At 37.6% G+C, this 21,606-nt stretch overlaps 2 pseudogenes; both read right to left on the reverse strand.

Annotated features, from left to right (window-relative positions):
• Positions 1 to 3,196: 3,196 nt before the first annotated feature.
• Positions 3,197 to 11,722, reverse strand: LOC147822526 (sorting nexin-3 pseudogene; annotated as a pseudogene).
• Positions 11,723 to 16,318: 4,596 nt separating this feature from the next.
• LOC101712868 (chromobox protein homolog 3 pseudogene) lies at positions 16,319 to 16,840 on the reverse strand (annotated as a pseudogene).
• Between the last annotated feature and the right edge of the window lie 4,766 nt (positions 16,841 to 21,606).

Here is a 21,606-nt window from a genome sequence, read left to right on the forward strand (position 1 = left end):
AAACCACATGGCTGAGAGCAAAACACAAGGAAATATGAAACACAAAGCAACCCCTCCCCCTCATCACACCAAGACTGCTGAGTCTTCAATGCTATCCCTCAAGGACTGCATTGGTTTTTGCAGCATTTCTCTTGTACTGTATATAATTTTCTGATTTGTTTCAGATTTTATTATATAACTATAAATCTTGTACCTATGGTTAAATGTGACAAATTAACAGTTACTATAGTTTGCAATTTAGTAGAATGTGATTGATGCTATTGTTACTGTATTACTGTATTATTACTGACTGTATTACTCTAGCCAAGGTGACATAGTTGTTGTGATCAGTTGTTCTTCCTTGTATGCCAATACTGAGATTGTCTGGGAGTCATAGACAATACTGTTGTCCAAAACCAAAGAACTGGGTGCTAGGCCAAATAGGCAGCAACTTCTCATCCCTAATGAATTGAAGAGGCAGGATCTTGGGACAGACTCAAAAGCCAAAAGCCAGCTACACATAGAAGACATCTCTTGAAAGTAGTCATTTCTAGTAATAAAACTACCTACTATAAGCAATTTATAAGCATCAAAGGAGAAAATAAATTTTAAAAAAATAGAAAATGAGAAGACATGGAAGCTAGATGTCACCAAGGCAAATCCAGAGGGCATTGTGGTAGAAATCAGAAGCTACCCAGCTGAACTTTCTGAAATTGTAGCAGCAGAAGTAACAAAGCAGATGAATGAGTCTCTAGAAAAAACAAATCAGAAATAATTTCACAGATAACTAAGGAAATGATGACCATAATGAAGGACTTGGTTAGTGAATCTAGAGTAGATACAGATTAAAAAAATAGAGGAGCTTAGGAAAATGATGGAAACCATGGATGCCCAACATAGGAAAGGACTGGATTCCATGAAACAGATTCAAACAGATATCTAGGAGATTAAAAATTCTAATTGAAAGTGTATGCAGCAGAATCAAGTAATGTGAGGGCAGAATATCAGATCTAGAAGATAGGTTTATGGTTAGCAATCATAAAATGAAAGACTTCTTAAAAATAGTAGGCGGCTACAAAAAAATCAATCCAACAGCTGCTGAGTGATGCAAAGAATAATGAGATAAGATTGACTGGAATCAATGAAAAAATCAGAAGATAGCACAAAATAAATAAAAACCTTTTTACAGAAGTAATGGCAGAAAACATCCCAAGCATGGAAAAAGAATTTGACATAGAGATAACTGAGGTATACAGAACTCCAGCTAGCCATGATCAGAAAAAAACTACATTAAGGCACATAATAGTCAAGATTCCAGAAATTCAACAAAGAACAGAATATTAGGGCTGGGGATTTAGTTCAGTGGTTTAGCCGCCTGCTGCACAAGTGCAAGGACTCAAGTTCGATCCCCGGTACAAAAAAAAAAAAAAAAAAAGAACAGAATATTAAAAGATGTTAGAGAAAAGAACCAAATCACCTTTAAAGAAAAGCCCCCCGGGGGCCTGAGATTTAGCTCAGAGGCACCGCACCTGCTTTGCAGGCGCAAGGTCATGAGTTCAATCCCCAGTACAAAAACAAAACCAACCAACAAACAAAAAGCCCATTGGAATCACAGCTGACTTCTCAATGGCTGGATCTGGAGTGTGTGATGCTGGGTTCAAGATGTGTGGTTAATAAATTAGTCCACTGATTGGTTTGGCATAGTTCTGGGTAGGATTAACGGTGCTCCAACGTGCTTTTGAGTGCTATCCACCCTAAGGATAGGTAGCTTAAAATATGAGGGACAGAAAGAGGTCTTTGGTCTCTTGTCTCTTGTTGCTTGATGTCTTCTGCCTGTGTTTCTCCTCTGTGATCCCCTTCTGCCTCGCCACTCTGCCTTGGAGCCAGCCAACTATGAACTGAAGCCTCTACAAACTGTGAGATAAATAAACCTTTCCTCTTCTAACTTTGGGTGTTGAGTATTTTGTCTCAGCAACGAAAAAAATAACTAAGACATTTATCTTTCAGAATTGATGGAGAAATAAGATACTTCCACGATAAAGAACACTTGAAGAAATTCATGACCACCAAACCAACACCCCAAAAAGCTCTGAAGGATATTCTAGGAAAAAGACAATGAAGACATCAATTCCATGAATCTCCATAGAATGAATCCACCAGGCAAGGCAAACAATTAGACAAAGGGTAAAGAAAGGGAACCAACAACAGGAAAATAATATGACATGGATAAGTCAATAGATATTAGTTATAAACATCAATGTAAATGGTCTCAATTCATCAATCAAAAGAAACAGATTAGGGCTGAGGATGTAGCTCAGTGGCATTGCCTGAGTCTGGTAAGCACAAGGTCCTGAGTTTGATCTTCGGTACCAAAAAGAAAGAAAGAAACAAAAAACAAACAAACAAAAGAAACAGATTAGCAGAATGGATTAACTACAAAACAAGATCCAACCATATGCTGCATACAAGAAACATGTTTAACTTAAAAAGAAATTCATAGACTGAAAGTCAAAGGATGGAAAACAATACTCCATGTAATAAGAACCCAGACAAATTAGGGGTAGAAGAAGAGAGGGTGGACCTTGTGTGTCTGTCCAAGGAAGTCTGTACTTGGGCTGGAAAGATAAGGAAATCCCAGGTAGAAGGAACAAGAGGAACAAAAGACTGAATTTGAGCCAGAGATTTAGTTCAGTGGCACAACACCTGCAAGGTCATGAGTTTGATCCCTGGTACCAAAAGAAAAAAAGATAAAAGACTGAATTTGATAGTAAATATGATGCTCTGATAGCAAGATATAATAGGCTTATGTAATTAAAGAGTGGGAATAGACAGCGCTAGATTTCCCAATGGGTAGACATTTAATTATATGCATTTAATTATACTTACTTTTCTGAGCTCACTTTTGCTTTTGCCAAACCATTTCCACCAAACTAGACCAATGGTTCACTTATGTCCATGATAATTTTAACTCTTAGTAGGGACATGAATTTTAAAACATTATAGATATGTACTTCTTACTTTTTATTATGGGCCTTTTCAAATATACATAAAAGTAGACTAGTAATGGGTTACTATGTTCTTATGAATTAAATTCAACAATTATCAACTCATAGCCACTTTTACTTAATTCCCTTAACCAGTATGGACTTTTAAAAAATCCATAACTTCAATATTATTGTTATTATTGATGAAAACAATTAACAATATTCTTTAATCTTATTAAATCTCAATTTAGTGTTCTAATTTTCCTAATTGTTTAATTTTTCTTATGCAATTTGTTTGAAACAGGTCTCAGATAAGGTCCATACACTCTGTATTTCATTAATACTTCTCTTATGTCTCTCTTAATTAATTGGTTACCTGATCTTCTATTTTAATTTTCAATTATGAGGACCGGGGATTTAGCTCAGTGGCACTGTGCCTGCCTCACAAGTGCAAGGTCCTGAGTTTGATCCCCGGTACTCCCCTCAAAATTTTTTTATATTATGGTTTCAGTTTTGTTGTTGAAGAAAACAGGTTGTTTATCCTTTAAAATCTCTCACATCCTGGATTTCCTGTGCTGTTAACAATCTTTTGTTCCCTCTATTTCCTGTAAATTTGTAGATCTAGAGGCTTGTTCTGATTCAGGATTGATTTTTGGCAGAAAGTTTTTGTAAGTGTGGTGTGGATTTTTATTAAGAGATATATGTAGGTGAATCTCTTTTTTATGATGTTAGCAGCAGTCAATGATTATTGCCTAGATTCATTATTTTACTGGCATTTTTTAAGATGGTGAGATTCCACTTTTGTAATTTTTCCTTCATTTGTTAGTTGAAAAACTCCTATAAAGGAAAAATTCCTCTCAAAAACTATTTGGTCACTATGAGAGGCACTTTGGATTCCCTATACTTCATTCTATGAAGGTGGAATTTAATATATTTAATGCATTTGAATTCATCAGTTCATTAGAGTTATTCTCGATGATTGCTCTATCCTTTCCATTTTTTTTACGGTGCTGGAGATTGAACCCAGGTTCTGGCACAAGTGATCTACAACCCTAGCCCTCTTTTTTTTTTTTTTTTTTTTTTTTGCAGTACTGGGGATTGAGCTCAGGACCGTTTGCTTGCCAGGCAGGTGCAGTGCCACTGAGCTAAATCCCCAGCCCTATAAATTAAACTCTACATTCTTTTTTTTTTTTATTTTAACTGGGGATTGAACTCAGGACCTTGAGCTTGCGAGGCAGGCGGCAGCACCACTGAGCTAAATTCCTGGCTAGCCCACTTATTATTCTGCTTTTCTCTCCCTTTATTCTCTCCAACCCTCTCCCTCTGAGCATGGATGAGCACTTACAGACACATCTCTCTTTTCACCTTCCTCTTTCTTTTCCTCTCTCTTCACATCCTCCTCTTTCTCCTCCTTCTCTCCCCACTGGTTTTCCCTTGGAAGAAAAAGGGTCCCTTATTGGCTTGAGTCCCATTGGCTCCAGCTTTTCCTGACCTTACCTCCCTCACCCCCCAGCCAGGGCCCTTGGGTCACACTTGATGCACATCAGAGCCTCCACAGCATGCTCCGCCTTCCTCCCACTCACCACTTCTAGGATGTTTCTACAGTTATTATTCTTAAATTGTGCTTAAATTGGTTGTTGTAATCCTTTTTGTGTTGGCTCTAAATGCTTCTGACAACTCCAATAATCTTGGATTGCTTTGTGGTATGGTAATCCATAAAATAATATGCATAAGTAAAATTTGAATAAGTAATATTTGAATATTTATGACATGTTAACTGCATAATCACAACTCTAAATTACCATTTAGTTATGTTTTATATAAACATAAAACCACGTTAGTCTCCAGTCTATGGGTATTAAATTGACATACAAGGTAATCAAAGCTTCCTTTAATTCAATATTCTACAAATTTGTTTTTACAGAAAAACAGTTAATACATGATTTCACCTCCTAAGCAAAGCATTTACTGTTATCTAAGTATATTTTGAAAAATGAAATGAGGTGAAATTTCTTCCTTCTTAAAAATATGTACCTTGAGCTCTTGGAATAGTTGATAAAAGCCATTTTTTCACATTGTAGAGGGAAGTTCTGGGACCACCAATAAGACTTGGTGTAAATATGCCAGTCAAACTTGGCTTCTTTCTGTTGGGCTGCTTCAGAGAGGAGGCTATCCTCTTTTGTTCCTTTCCTGCAGTCTTTACTGTCTTCTTTAGCCACTCCAGTGGGTTTTCATTTAGCTCCTCCTTTTCCTTATGTTTGTACTTCTTTTCCTAAAGGTTTATCTTTTTTTCCTATTGACTTTTGTTTTTGGTATAGTTTCATCTTTTGCAGGAGCAGGTTTGACCTGAAATCTACAGATCTCTTGGCTCTTTACTGCCTCTTGAGCTGAATTAACTTTCTTCATAGAAATCTTGGTGCTGGTGTGGAAAGGTGGGTTCTAGGTTTATGGGTATTCACAGAGCTAGGCCGTCAGGTTGGTGCCAATCCTACAGTCTAAACTACCATGGTGTAAGAATTAGATGGACCAGATTAAAAAATTATTTATCAATAACCTATGTATTCAACATTCCTTCCTCCCTTTAATAAACAAATGGTAGCATACTTCATATAATTCTCTCCACTTGGCTTTTTTCACCTAACAATCTGTCAGGAGATCACATCAAAGTAGCATACAGAGTATATATTCTTCATTTTTATAGCTTCATAATACTTCATCTAGTGGATGTATTGCGAGTCCTACTGAGGAACATTTAGTTTACGTTTTGTCATTCTGCTATTACGTATAGAGTTGCAATAAATAATCCAGTAATATGTCATAACGTATTTTTTGCCAGTGTTTATTTGGCATGGATTCCAAGAAGTGAGATTGTTGAGTGAAAGGTAATTGTGCTGGATATTGACCATTTCTCTTCTAATGCAGTGATGTTGTTTTACATTCCTACCATCAAAGTATAAGAATGTCTGTTCATAGGCTAACCAAAAGACTATGTGGTCAAACCTTTAAATTTCTGCCAGTCTGTTAAGTGAGAAATCATATAACAATATAGTTTTAATTTTTGTTATTATGAATAAGGTTGAATATTTTTCATATTTGAATTGTTTGTATAATTTCTTGAGTCCTGGCTTGACAGTTTAAAAAACATATTTAATGTGCTTCAATATATTATGGTCTTTTTTTAATGCTCAAGTACTATTTTTTGGCCAGTAGAAACCTCCTCAGGTTTTCTTTTCTTTCTTTTTGAGAGAGGGTCTTGTTAAATTGCCCGGGTTGGGCTCAAATTTTCAATTCTCCTCTTGCCTCAGCTTCCCAGAATGCTAGGATTATAGGTGTGCACTACCACACCTGGCTTCTTGTGTCCTTTTGTCATGACTTCAATATTCTTTAATCTCCATCCCCATCCCAGTAATCTCTGACAGCATCTTTGCTATGTACATGATACTCTATACTTATCTTGTACATTCAATATACCCAAATTGGCATAAACTATTGCTTTAAACTGTTGATGGAACAAAAATTTCATCTGCTAAACCGTACATCCACATTCATATTCATCTCACTTATCACTACTTGGCATTATTGTGTATGTGGTATTTCATTGTTTATTGTCTATTTCCTCCTGTATATTCTAAGACCCCAGATCATAGTTGCATTGAAAGCAAGGACTTTTGTTTTTCTCATTAATGTGTCCCAAACACAGAACAGGGCCTGATATGCTAAAGTGCTTGGAATCTGTAATGTTCCTTTTAACAGAAATTGTGATTATAGCCTCCTGCACAAGGACACTGGTAATCATTCAGACTGAGCCCAAGGACATTCACTCATTCATTTCCATATACAGAGTGGCTTATCTGTTCCAGACAGCATTCTGGACATGATAACAATGTTTGCATTAGCCTAGAGACTCTGATTGGTTACTACTGCTTTGACAGACTACTGCCCTAACTGGGAATTGATAAACTTCTAGACAGACTGATCAGGCAGGAATGATCCCTTTCTAATGTTAAACCAGAACTAACCTGAGTCAAGTAAGCTCCTGGAATTAAGAAAAAAAAAAACAGTGGGAGTATTTTCTTCCCTCAAGATTTATCTTGCAATGAAGACAACACCAAAGCTTAATACATTCTGAAAATGTGTGCATGTTTTATTTCTGGCTTACATTTCCAAAAGCTGTCTATGATAGCTATGTTCTATGCAATTTATGTCAAAATCATGTCTTTATGTGAGAGAGAAAGCAACATATGTATGCCAGCGCTAATATTTTTTGAAGTCCTATTGTGTGCCAGATAGTTCTTGTAGATTTTCTCATTGATTTCTCTTAGTCATCTAGAAGATAAAGCACAAGAAATCCTCCCACTTATTTTTTAAAAAGAGGAAATTATATAAAGATTTTTTTACTTTTCTTCAGCCCCAAAAGTAATTTCTTAACACAGAAGTATCATCAGGTATTATCTACACAGAATTTTCTATTATTCCTTCCACTGTTACTAGACAGGCCTATTTTTCCCACTACACAGTATGCTAATCATTGAGGCGAGTTTTGCAAAAGAGTTAATTCACAAGATGGCTGAGTGAGGAGGGGGAGACCCATGCCTCAAATTCGCAGCCCCAAGGATAGTATTTGGGGATATTGATGGGATAAAGAAGCAGGCTGAATAAAGGCCCGGAGGCACTGGTGATTTTTATCACATCTCTCATCCTGGAATCCCTATGGGTGAGGGATTATGATCCTGGACCCCAAGATCTCCCTTCATTTTAAATTATTCAATTTACTTATTATCAAATCTGTAATCAGATAAAGGTATAGGAAGATAAGAGGATAAGTAAACCAGGGAAACTCCCTTGTAAATCCTGTTAAATAGTGAAACGTGGAATTACTCTAAAGCTTTCTCCTTGTGTCTGAAAGCTGGGGCTCCAAGTATTTTAATTTCCCTGGGTGATTGATGCTGGCCAGAGAGCATTGTTTAATTTTTTAAAAATAGTGAGCTACATTACTTTTTAAATTATTATTGTTTTTAAAATAAAAAACAACATATATGACAAAAAAGCAGTAAAGCTTGTCTGAGATTACAGCAAATATGTACAAATTATATGTGGCGAATTCATATAATATATGATGCATTTCCAGTAGCCAATAAACAGAGGAGCAAGTAGAGTAGGCAGCCTCTAAGACCATCTCCTACCTTCTTGTATTTGTGCAATCCTCATCCTTGAATGTGGGTAGGAGTTTAGGAGAGTACAGTAGTTTAAGCTTGAATTATTATTATTATTATCTTGCGGTATGGGGGTTGAACTCAGGACCTTACGCCTATGAGGCGGGCAGGGCACCACTGATCTAAATCCCTGGTCCAAGCTTGAATTATTGTAAAGGTTTTCTTTTTGTGTTTTGATAGCGTAGGGGTCTCTAAACCCTCTAACCTCCTTGGGAGGTTGACATATGATGCTTCCCAGAGAGTTGCTCAATTTGTGTTGTAACAAACAATTATAAAATATAAATACCAAAAAGATTACCATTTTAATTATTTTTCAAGTGTACAGTTCAGTGACATTAAGTACATTCACATTGGGCTGGGGATGTAGCTCAGTGGTAGAACACTTGCCTAGATTGTGCAATGCCCTGGGTTCCAAACCCAGCACCAGAAAAAAAAAAGAACATTCACATTGTTGTGCAACTATCACCACTCTCCATTTTCAGATGAGATCAGGTGCATTCAGGATGGTATGGCCGTAGACCACTATTCATTTTCAGAACTCTTCATTTAGCATAAGTGAAATTCTATATCTATTAAATGATAATTTCCTGTTTTTCCCCTCCTCCAACCCCATTCTACTTTCTATCTATATGAACTCCACTACTCAATGTACCCGAGAAGAGTGGAATCATACAGTATATATATTTGTCCTTTGGTATCTGGCTTCTTTCACTTTGCACAATAATTTACAAATTCACCCCTATTATAGCAACTGACATACTTTCCTTCCTTTTTAAAGTTGAATAATATTCTGTTGTATGGATATATCATATTTTGTTTATCCATACCCTAATTTATGGGCATTTGGGTTATTTCACCATTTGCCTACTGTGAATAATGTTACTATGAACATGGATGTGAAAGTACCTGTTTGAGTCTCTGCTTTCATTTTTTGGTGTACATACCCAGAGGTGGAATTTTTGGATCATATGATAATTCTATACCTCACTTTTTGTGGAACTGCCATACTGTTTCCACAGAGGCTCTACCATTTTACATTCTGATCAGCAAAGCACAACGGTCCCAATTTTTTCACATCCCCATCAATACTTTATTAATATATTTTTGTAAATAATAGCTTCCTAATGGGTATGATTTATTTTTTAAGAGGTACTGGGGATTGAACCCAGGGTCTTTGCCCTGAGCTGCACCCCCAGCCCTTTTAAAATTTTTTTATTTTGAGACAAGTTTTCCTTAAATCACAAGGTGTCTTAGTTACTTCTTTGTTACTGGAACAAAATACCTGACATACATAAGTTGAAGGTGGAAAGGTTTATTTTAGCTCACAGTTTGTAGAGGTTTCAGTCCATAGTAAGCTGGATCCAAGGCAGGGTGACATGGCAGAGGGGAACATGGCAGAACAGGCAGCAAAAAGGCAGCAGCACTGAGCCTCCCTTTTCCTTTTTACCATTCAGGTTACAAGCCTATTGACTGCTGCCACTCACACACAGGGTGGGTCTTCTATCTTCAGTAAATCCATCCAACGAACCCAGAGCCATGCTAATCCAATCAGTTGACTAATCCAGTTACTACCCACCCATGATCCAGTTACTCCCAAAGCCCCACCAGGGAGCACATGAGGCTTTGTGGGACATTTTACATATAAACCATAACACTAAGTTACCTAGACTAGGCTTGAAATTGTGATCTTCCTGTCTCAGTCTCCTAGAGTGTTGGGATTACAGGTGTGCACTGCCATGGTTTGTTTCAAAAACAGACTTTATTTTATACTAATTTTACATTTAAAAGCATATAATTTTAATTAACAATATTATTGAAAAATTTAAAATACTGCATATGGCAGAAAATATAGGTATGAGTTATGTGAAAAGTAGAAAATCTGCAAACTATACAGGGTTCATATTGATAATATGTTACCTAGACTAACCAAGAGATAGGTGAGTCAATATCAGAAAATCACTTAAAGAGCAATATCTGTACTCAGTGAAGATTAAAATATCAGTGAAAACCAGACGTAATATTCAGTGAAATAGGCAAATTACAGAAGAATATATATAATGATTATAATTTTGAAGATTTGGTGTATTTTTATATATTTTATATAAATGTTTTTCTTGATATATAAATTATCTACAAATATATCTATGCCTCAAACTTCTTTATCCCAAATAATGAACACACACCCGCAGCTTTCTCTTCAGATCAGACAGGGAGTGGATATTTAGTTTTAGGGTTTAGAGACTGGAGAAAATCCTGTATTTAGAGGATTGCTGCCAGTGGGTGGTAAATTCCAGAAAGATCTGACTGACGTCAGGGAAGCAAGCTCCTCCCTTATTCCCTTCTCTCTTTGCAAATCCTCTATCCCTAGATTTTTAGAACTACTGTCCTAATTCTGATCACCGGGTGGCATCTATCTTCATTTCCTCTTTTCAATGAAGAGGCTTATAGATTTTAAAGAAGAAACAAACTGGTATTTTTTTGCATACCAGAAATTCATTTTAATTTTTATCTGAAAACAGCTTAAATTTTTAGACAAATGATTTTAGTATATGAATTTGATTTTTAATATAGAATATAAAAAATTCCCTCAGTCTTCCATGTGAAGGATATTACAGGCCAGAAGGAAAATACATTCTGCACACTTGTGTATCTTAATGTGTGTGGCACTGAAAACGAATGGTGTAGTGCTCATACACATTAAAAGGGAGTATTCTAGCTAATCAGACTGTAGAAGCAACATGATACAAAAACTGTGCAAATTACACCAAGTCAATAACTAGTTAGGAAACTGCAGATTGACTGTATGAGAAAGGCTTGTGAGGCTGTAGTACGTACCACATTAAAACAGCAAGGAAGAGCTATTTATAAAGACTGGACTGAGAGATTTTCACTAAAGCAAATCAGCTTGTCCACTGCCAAAACAAAACTGAACATGTGAGTATTAGTATATGAAAGCGTGTTATACCAATTTCTGGGCGGCACACTAAAGGTTAGTTACAATGTCTTCACTGGTGCATCTGAATCATTAATGGCCACATTCTTTCCTCTTCTTGACAAATATCATGCATATCTTACTTTAGATGGAGTATAGCTTTTATTTACTATTTCATGCCGTAAAAACATATGAAGACAACGTTCATATGTGCTAGAGTATGACCAGTGATCTTGTTTATAAACTGCTCTAGCCCCTGTTTCCTTCCTCAGTAAAATTGTCAAATATTCCATCATCTCCTCTGAAAGGAAGTAGATGCAAAAATGCTCACGTATCTTCTTTTGACAGTAGACTCTTTCAATTTGAAAATAGGAAGATTTGTCTTGACCCTGATCTCGTAGGTGGTGGAGCTGCCGCCCGGCTGACCCTCACAGCCTCACATCAATCTCAAGGAAGCTGCTGGACAGCCCGTAGGCGGCATTCAGGTTCTACATTTTAGAGGTGATCAGCGAGCGGGCATTGGCCACAGTCTCCGCCATTTCGCTGTAACTGCCGCCTCCAGGGTTCCCTCCGCCCCTTCGCGTTTCACCAAAGCCACCGCCTCCGCCCGCTGCGAGGACTCGAGGCTCGCGCAGTGATCGAGAGGCGATTACAAGGCGAAAAAACAGTTCGCCTCCGCGCGAAGCTCCTCCCCCCATCCCGAGAGCTTCCCAAGTGCCAAGGGACAGATAGCTCATTCGCCAGAACGCCACGTCCAGAACCTAGGAGGCCTAGCTGAGGCTGGGACAAAATGGTATTTTAAAAGTTGCTTTTGAAAAAGTATACGTAAGGTGATATAGTGTTTTTAGTTTTGTGTAGTGCTGGCGCTCCAACCCAGGACCTTGCATATAGTAGACTAGCACTCTACCATTGAGCTACATTCCCAAATACAGTGTTTTAATTTTTTTTTGTATGAAAATACTAAAGGATATCTATTCAGTTTTATATGCATTTCTTCCTCCCTTCCCCCTAATTCCCCATGGGCCTACCTGTCCACACTGTACAGTAGTGAGGGCTCTCTGGAGACAGCATATGGTTCTAGTGTCCAAGTAACATGCCCCTTTATAATGGCTTTCCAACCCTTATTGCCACTTGCCTATTGATAAAGAGGAGAATTCTGAGATGGCCTGAATTCGGTTAAAGACCCAAGAACAGGGAGAGGAAAGTGATGAGAAGGCCAGCTTCAAGCTAAATCATCAAAAGCTGGTCTACATTCTTTTCCTGTATGCTGAAGATTACCCACCTAGGCCACATTGCATTCTGCTCTTGTAACAAGTAAACCAAGAAGCAGCAAAAACTTCTCTTTATGGATTATCCTTCTGTCGCAGGACTTTGCCCACTTCATGTTGTTCAACTCTCCTTATAGCCAGTGTAGGTCCAATGTAAACAATTTATGTTTTCTCTCTCCAAAATTTTATTATGGAACACTCTGGCCCTTAGAGCCAGTGGCCATTTTTCCAACTGTTGTCTGGCCCAGCGGCTGGTTAGCTTAGGTAATTTGCCCCAGGACTGGTCCTTCACCTTTTGGCTAGCATCTGTAATAGCTCAAAATCCTTTAGTTTCAGAGACTTCTTGGTCCCAAAAGTTTGATTTAACATCCTTTCCACACCACTTTACTTAGTTGCCCAGGGCAATTTCTCTGATGCTGGCTCTGATATCATACCAACACCCTCAGAGGCAATCCACTGCCGACCAAGGGAACTACAAAGTCCATCCCAGCTGGCATTCAAGATTCCATCCACATGGATCCAGATTACGTTTCTAACCATGTCTTCCAAGTCCTATGCACTCTTGGCAAACTGCATCCTGGGTTACTCCCTCAACGGACTCCTGTATTCCTTCTGTACCTCTCTAGCAAGTGGATAGACCTTGGCCTTTGCAAGTACATGGTGACATGCCACATTTGTTCAACTTTTTTTTTTCTTTTTTTTAGTTCTTTTATTGGTACATTTTAGGTATGCAATTCGTTTACATTTATCATTGGGTGTTTGTACCTGTACATGATATATCTTGGTTCTTATTTTTTTCCCCATTGCCTGTGGGCCCTTCACCCCCTCCACCCTTCCCTATTTACATAGATTTCATTTCCATTATTTTTTCTTTTCTCGTAGTTTTTCCTTACCCTCTTTTCCTTTCCCCTTCCCCTCCCTTCACTCCTTCATCTTTGGACCTTTTTTCCTATTTCACATTATCTATTATACCTTTTAGTCCTTATTTACACTTTCAGTTTCTCACACTAGAGAAACTATTGGGTATTTACACATATGTGTCCTATTTATTTCATTTAAGAGTATGGCCTCGATATGCATCCATTTAGCTATAAATGACTCTAGTTTTTCGTTCTTTATGGCTGAGTAGTACTCCATTTTATTAAAAAAAACACATTTTCTTGATCCAGTTTCCAGTTGATGGGCACTTGGGCTGCTTCCAAGCTTTAGCTATTACAAACTGTGCCGCTATGAAGTATTTGGTCAACTCTTAAGGAGGATTGTTATCTTCATGTTAAACACATGTAAACTGAGTCTCAGAGAAGATAAGAACCAGGTCTTGTCATTCGAGAAAGATACTGGAGTTAGAGAAAGAAGAGACCTAGTGATAGCTTGGTAGCGACAGTGAACAGTATTGTTTTGCTCTGTAATAAAGAGGGATGGATAAGGTGCTCTCCTACTATGTGTAGTATTAATTTTATATTTTCCTAGGATTTAAATTATACATTTTGTGACTATTAATCCTGATATGTCAACTTCATTGGATTAAAAAATGTCTAGAAGATTAGTAGAACATGCTCCCGGGTGTGTCTGGGTGGGTTGTGCCTTGGGCACGATATAGGGTCACTTACTCATTCCTCTCTGGTACTGTTCCCTGGCCATACTTCTCAGCCATCATGAACTAAGTATCTTTGCTCTGCCATGCCCTTCCCCTATGCAGTTTCTGTCTTGGCGCCAGCCAACCTTGAATTGAATTCCTTGAGACCATAAGCCAAATTAAACCTCTCCTCCTTTAAATTGTGAGTGTTGGGTATTGTGTCCAGCAATGGGAAATCTAATACATATGTTGTTTGTAGAGCACTTGGAAAATATATGAAAACAAAAACAAACAAAAGAAAGGGAGTAAATCCAAAATCTCACAACTGGAATAGCCCACACCGTTCTAGAAATCGCTGACATCTAGTGGTAGGTTTAATGTCAAGTTATACCTATAATTGAAGAGAGGTGAAGATAGGGGGGAAAAAAAAATTTCCAGGTTTCATTTTACTCTGGTGTTAATAGGTACAATTTCCCAATTTTATCACATTGCTTCTTTCTTAAATGTTGGCCTTTTATACTTATTTGGAATGGTAAACATATATGATGAAATTATAATGCAGATAAGTACCAGTTCGTCAACTACTCTTATGGAAATAAAATCTGCTACATTGTGCGAAAGGGCCAAGGCATAAGGACCAACACCTCTTGGTCTCCAAGGCAGTGATATATATAGAGGAAAGAGCTGAGGCTTTGAAATGACACAGAACTGAGGAATGAAGGGAAAGGATGTAATATTTACTTAGGGGCACTCCATAGATAGCACTACATAGTCAGATTGATCATTTACATATATAATCAGTTCATGAATAGTAATAGAATATATAGTTAAGGTAATAAGGAAAATGGAACTGAAAAAAATGATTAACCAATCCAAAAAGAGTAAGAAAAAAGAAAAAGCAACATAGAACAAGCAGAATAAATAGAAAGCAAATAGTAAAATAGTAGGTTTAAGACCAGCTATATCAGTGATTACATTATAGGTAAACAGCCTAAACATTCCAATTAAAAGACAAAACTTGTCAGGCTGGATTTTATTTCTATTTTAAAAAACTCAATTATTTAATTTTATTTTGTATTAGTACATGTTTGCAGTACATAATGATTACATTCCTCGTGGAGAGTTGGTCCATGCACATAACATATTTTTTTTCAGGCTGGATTTAAAAAAGAACTATATGTAACTTAGAAGAAATCCACTTATATAAAGCTACAGAAGGTGGAAAGTAAAATAATGGGAAAATGCATGCCATGCAAATATATTTTTTAAATATAGAACTATTGACCACTGCTCACCATTATTTACAATAAAGTAAACAATATACAGTAGGATAACATTCTGACTACTACAAAGTTATTTTTCTGGCTTCTGCTGAAACAGTAACCTGAATACTGAAGGTTGAGCCTACATGTAAGGAACAAGTTGGGGTCAAGAAAAACATGCAGGTCAATAATTTAAATTATAAGTTTGTTCACTCATTTATTCTAGCAGGTCCTAAACTGTGACCACCTCTAGCCACTCAGTAGGTTTCCATGAGCCAAGTCTTAGACATCCATGAATCCTGACTTTGAATACAGATTTCAACTTGTTGTAAGGGAATAGGTCATGAGCAGTCTTTAACGTTCCCTTAACAAGTCTTCCTTAGCTAATTCAAACAAACCAGGTTGACTAGTTACTTTATTTGGTTGGGGAAGTTGTTGGTAGTAATACAATTTTTTTTCAGGAATTTTGCAAGCAAATTGCTGTATTTTTGTAACTAGACACACAGATATGGATTCTGATATGGCTGCTTTGAAAATACCCACTTTAAACTGTCCAATTAACCACAGAATCATCTATTTAACTTGAAAAGTTATGGCTTCAGGAAAACTTTCAATTTAACTGTGATTTATTTCTTAGGTTGCTCAGAATGATGGCATCTCAAACATGAGCTTATCACCCATAGTTTTTGTTCTGGTGAATGTTTAAAAACAAAAACATTTACATAAGTATTTTATTTATACACACACAAACAAAAAACTCAGAATGGTCCTTAAGCATGTGAGCTAAAAATGAGTTCTGTTTTTGAGTTTGACTATGGATAATTTTCCCAATATTTAGAAAAGCAGAGGAAATATATCAGGCTATCAAATGCTGTTTTCTGATAAAGGAAGAAACTACAGAAAGCTTTTTATTTGTTCAAAGTAACCAGTGCTATTGATGCGAAACAAAATCCAACAACTTCCCCAAATACTTTCAAAACCAACATATTAAACTTGATTTTCATTAGAATGCTGTTTTTTTCACACTAGTAAATCAAACACCAAGACCCATTATATACATATGTATATACATATATATATATACATATATACATATGATGTAAGTTATTGAGCTTCATCTTCTGGACAAGAATGCCAAGTTAGTCTCTCTTCATAAAAAGCAATTACAATTTGAGGACCTTTCATATTTGCCTCTTTTGCCAGCACCAAGTCAGCCTCATCTGAATCTTTCCATTTCATGAGAAACATCAATTCTGCACTACTGTCTGTGGCACCAATTATTTGTTCAGGATCAAGACCTCTAGCTAATCCTCTAGGTTTGTCAGCAGCGTCTCTTTTCTTCTTTGATTTGCTATCATCAGATTCACTGTCAGATAAAGATTTTCTTTTTGTACCATCTTTTTCTTTACCAGCTTTTTGAGAATTAAGAAATGCTTAGATTAATTCTGGACAATCTAAATTTTCTTCAGGTTCTCATGTATTGTCAGCGTCTGTAAATCCCTTCCACTTCAGAAAATACTCCACCTTCCCATTGACTGCACAACGGTCCAGTACTTTTTCTACCACAAATTCTTCAGGTTCTGCTTTCTCAATTTTTTCACTTTTTCCATTTTGTTTCTTTCCCATTTTTTGCAATGTAGTTTTATTGGAGGCCAATCTAGGGTGTGTGATGCTGGGATTAAGGGTGTGATACTAGGAATAAGGGTGTGTGGTCACTAAATTGGTTCACTGACTGGTTTAGCATAGTTCTGGGTGTGGATAATGAGAAGGCTCAACCTGGGTGTAGGTAGCACCATACAAAAGGATTGTAGCCTGGATGGAATATAAAGGGACAGAAAGAAGGCAGACTTGCTGCTGCTGCTTTTTTGCTGCCTGCTCTGCCATGCTCCTCTACCATGCCCCTCTGCCTTGGAACCAGCCGATTATGGACTGAAACCTCTACAAACTGTGAACTGAAATAAACCTTTCCTTATTTAACTTTGGGTGTTGGATATTTTGTCTCAGCAATGAGCAAAGTAACCAAGACACTCAGTATTGTTTTAATTTGCAGTACTTTAATGGTCAGAGATATTGAACATTTCTTCATTTATTTGGTGGCTATATGTACTTCTTCTGAAAAGTGTCTATTCATTTCAGTTACCAATTTTTGATTGGGTCTTTTATTCTGGGAAGTCTTTTTTCGAGTTCTATGTCTTCAAAAGTTTTACATCTTTGATTTTCCAGCAGATTAAGTATTTATGTTTTAATATTTAACTCTGACTAATTTTGATTTTATTTTAGTACATTTAGAGATATGGGTCTGGGTTCAGTCTTCTGTGTGTGTGTATGGCCAATTTTCCCAACATCATTTATTAGAGAGGCCATCTTTCCTGTAGCATATGTTTTTGGCCCCTTTGTCGAAGATCAGATGGCTGAACATGCTTGGGGTTGTATCTGCATCCTCTGTTCTGTTGCACTGATCCACATGTCTGTTTTAGTGCCAGTATTATGCTGGTTTGTTTTTATTTTTATTTTTTTGAGACAGTGTCTTGCTGTTTAGTCTAGGCTGGTCTTGAACTCACTATGTAGTCCAGGATGTCTTCGTATTCATGGCAATCCTCCTGCCTCAGCTTCCTGGGTACTGGGATTACAGGCGTGCACCACCATGCCTGGCCATACTGTTTTTATCTCTGTAGATATGTATTATAAGTTGAAATCTTGGATTGTGGTGCTTCCTGCTTTGCTGATATTTGCCAGGATTGCTTTTGGTATTCTGGGCCTCTTCTTATTCCATATGAATATTAAGATCATTTTCTTCTAGTACCACGAAGAACGCTGTTGATATTTTGATTGGGATAACATTAAATCTATTTATCAGTTTTGGAAGTATGGCCATTTTGACTGTATTGTCTCTGCCTATCCAAGAGCAGGGGATATTTTGGCATTTTCTGATGTCCTCTTTCATCTCCTTTTCCTAAGTACTATAGTTTTCATTATAGAAGTCTCTCACTTCCTTGGTTAGGTTAAATCCTAAGTATTTAATTTATCTTGAAGTTTTGTGAATGGTACTGTTTTCCTAATTTCTCAATGGGTTCATTATTCATGTGTGGGAATACTATGGATTTTGGTTTGTTGATTTTGTGTCCTGCTACATTACTGAATTTGCTTATTAATTTCAGGAAATTTTTGTTTTCTTTTTTTAATTAATTAGGTTTATTAGTACATTTTAGGTATACATAATGATCACATTCATCATAGGGAATTTGTACCTATACATGATATATCTCGATTCTTCTTTTTTTCCCATTCCCCTCCCCTCTGTCAACCCTTCTTCCCCTCCCCATTTATAAGAGCTCTTTTTCCATTTTCCCCTTCTATTCTTTTTTTCTTTTTTCCCTTCCTTCCCTTACTCCTCCTCCCTCCCTTGTTCCCCTTTCCATTTTAACATGTTCTTCCTACTTCTCAATATCTATCTTCCATTATGCTCCTTGTTTATCCTGTGGGTTTTTCACACATGAGAGGCAAAATGATATTTAAAGCTGTATCTAATTTATTTCATTTAAGATTATGGTCTTAAGGTGCATCCATTTTCCTACAAATGACTCAAGGTTATCCTTTATGGCAGAGTAGTACTTCTTTGTACATAAATACCAAATTTTCTTTATCCAGTCACCAGTTGATGGGCATTTGGGTGATTTCCAAGATTTAGCTATTGTAAATTGTGCTGCTATAATCAAGGGTGCACATATGTCCCTGTGGTATGATGCTTTTAATTCTTTTGGGAAGATATGTAGGAGGGGAACAGCTGGGTCCAATGGAATCTCTAAGTTTAGTTTTTTGAGGAATCTCCATACTGATTTCCATAGTGGTTGTACCAATTTACACTCCCACCAACAGTGGAGAAGGGTTTCCTTTTCCCCACAGCCCCACTGGCATTTGTTATTGTTTCATTTCTTGATGATAGCCATTCTATCTGGAGTGAGAGGGAATCTCAGTATTGTTTTAATTTGCATGTCCTGGATGACTAATGGTGTTGAACATTTTTTTCATGTATTTATTTGTTGTTTGTACTTCTTCACCTGAGAAATGTCTATTCATTTCAGATGCCCAATTTGGTGTGGGTCTTTAAATTTTGGTGGTCTACTTTTTTTAAGTTCTTTGTATATTCTGGATCATTTGTCTGAAAAGTAACAGGTAAAATTTTTCCCCCATTCTGTGGGTTGCTTCTTCACTCTGTTGGTGGTTTCCTTTTTGTGTCCCTCTGTGAACCCCAAGTCACAGCTTTCTCCAATTAGCTTTATGGCCTGTGGGGGTTTTTTTTATTGTTTTTTTTGTTTTTGTTTTTGTTTTGGTACCAGGGATCAAACTCGGGTCCTTGCGCTTGTGAGGCAGGCAGTGGAACCACTGAGCTAAATCCCCAGCCCATGGCCTGTGGGTTTGTGAGATGCCTCCCTCCTCTCTCCAGAGGCCCCTCTGTCTGTACGTCCCAGCCCGTGGCAACCATTTAAGCTGAGCTTTATCCACACTCACATTTGCAGATTTGGAAAGCAAACAAACCACTGAGTTATGTGCTGGACACAGGCAGCCATGCAGGGAGGTCAAGCTGTCTACTGGAATTAGTGCCATCACTGTCAAACCTGTACCCCTCTGATCCTCTTAAATTTCTCAGTGGTTCTATCTCAAACCTGTGTCCTCTCCATGTGTGTCTCTTGTGATCATCACTTCCTTAGCCACTGTGGTAGGGTGACACCAAAACCCCTGAAGTATGGTTGTTCTGTAGTTTTTTTTTTTATTCAGTCTTAAACAGTTAAACTCATCCCAAAATGGCTCTTACTAAACACCTTCAAATATGGTGGGCTCTGAATGGGATTTCTTCCCCAACTCCAGTCTGCCATGTGGAAAGAGACACTTTTAGAGTAAAATCCACACTGTTTTTGGAGTTTCCATCATCCTGGACTTTTCTTGGAGCTAGTGCTTCTGGCCTGGTCTGTTGTCTCTCCCTGGGGCTGCTGACCCTCCCCAAGCTTACCTTGTGTCAGTGGAGATAGGTCCCTGTCCCTGTGAGCTTGGGTGAGCTCTCTAGACTGCTTTGTTCTTTTCTCTGTGTTGTGCTCTGTTTCTCTTGCTTCTCTGCAGGTTCTAGTTTTCCTGTCAGCTTCCTCCCAGTTTCCAGAGATCTACTTTTTCTCCTCTTCACTAAGATTTTGTTTTCCAGGTGTCTTGATTCCAGGTCCCAGAGAAGCTGTATTTTGCTACTTGTCTCTACTCTACTATTTTAAATTTCTGAGTGGATTTATTTCTGTGCTGTCTATTCTGTTCCATTGGTTTATCTATTTTCATTCCAAAGTCATGGTACTTTTGTTACTGGGTTTTGGGGTCCTGGAATCTTCTTCTAGAAATGATTTCTAGGTTCTTTCTGTCCTGAACAAAGAATTGGTCAAAACAAGTGCAAACAGTACCAAGGTTTTACATTTATTAAAGGTAGGAAAAGATACAGGTTCTGCAGAGCCAGTATGGGTTAAATAAAAGTAGGAAAAAGGTACACCCTATAGTGTGAGGGTGGATTACTATGAAAGAACACAGTAGGAATATCTCAATGATGACTGTCCTTTTTATATCTCCCACTCCTGAGACTGGTGTCAGGTCTTGGCCATCTTATTGACATCTAGCTTGAGTTCTCATGAGAAGTCTATGTGCAGGGCTTTGAGAACTGTTCTGCACACGCACCCTGGGATTTTGTAATTATCACAGGTTATGCCTATTTTTCCAGCTAGTCTGCCATTACCTGCTGGGATTTTGTAATTAACAGGTCACACCTAATTTCCCAGTTAGTTTTAGTTGTGCCCTAGCCCCCTGCCTCACTTTGGTGACTATATATTTCATTATATTTTGAAGTCAGGTAGTATGATACTTCCAGCTTAGTTCTTTTTGCTCAAGATTGCTTTGTCTGTTTGGGGTCTTTTGTTCCCTAACAATTTTAGAATTTTATCTTTTTGGAAAATTTCATTGGAATTTTGATGGAACATTCTTGCTCACATTGTTAGATATGGAAAGCCAACAGGACACTGAGTTCTGGATGGAGGCTGAACGTAGGCACTTTTCAGACCCAACCCCTTCTGATAGCCATGAACGACTAGCCTGGCTTCTCACCTTGGAAGTTGGGGCCCCAGTGTGAGCTTAAACTTCTCAGGGGGGTCTATGTCTATCCTGTGCTCTTTCCATGATTGTCTTTTGTGGCAGTCACCCACCCAGTCACTATAGTATTGTCACTCCAGAAATCCTGAGGTAGAGTTGTTCTGTGGCTCAATCTTATACAGTTAATCTCTTCCCCAAATGACTCTGAATTAAACATTTTCAAATGTAGTGGGTTTTGCACTGGCTATCTTTTCCATTTCTAGCCTGCCATGCAGAAG

Source organism: Heterocephalus glaber, unplaced genomic scaffold, assembly GCF_053883595.1.
Source record: "Heterocephalus glaber isolate CG9 unplaced genomic scaffold, H.glaber_assembly_v1.0 deba00001613, whole genome shotgun sequence".
Lineage (NCBI taxonomy): Eukaryota > Metazoa > Chordata > Mammalia > Rodentia > Bathyergidae > Heterocephalus > Heterocephalus glaber.